This window comes from Danio aesculapii, chromosome 16 (assembly GCF_903798145.1).
Source record: "Danio aesculapii chromosome 16, fDanAes4.1, whole genome shotgun sequence".
Classification (NCBI taxonomy): Eukaryota; Metazoa; Chordata; class Actinopteri; order Cypriniformes; family Danionidae; genus Danio; species Danio aesculapii.
In genome coordinates, this window is record NC_079450.1 from 30,645,008 (window position 1) to 30,645,417 (window position 410).

A 410-nucleotide genomic window follows, 5' to 3' on the forward strand; every position below is an offset into this window, starting at 1 on the left:
ACTTTTTCTGGCGAATAGACCATTTTGAGGGAAGTAAACAAAAACAATTGTCCTAACAAATTTCCTGTTCCACAGTTTTAGTTTCTATAGCTTTCGAGAATCCAAAAAGAGACACATATTGATAAATATTATGATAATTGTTTTCACATTGTTAGGATTGAATTGCCTCTTGTTACAGTTATGTAATAGTTTGATAATAAACAGGAAATGTTCACGGGCCAATAACATGACCACATTGAAATGGTCTGTAACCAGAATTAATGAATTGTTCACCTCGATGATGAGCACAAGCTAACAAATTCAACTGTCAACTTAGATTTCTTGAGGTTTTCAAAAGTGAGTATTGGTAACTTTCAAAATCAATTATGAGCCGGTGCAGTATGTCAATAACACAATCAACACAACAAACA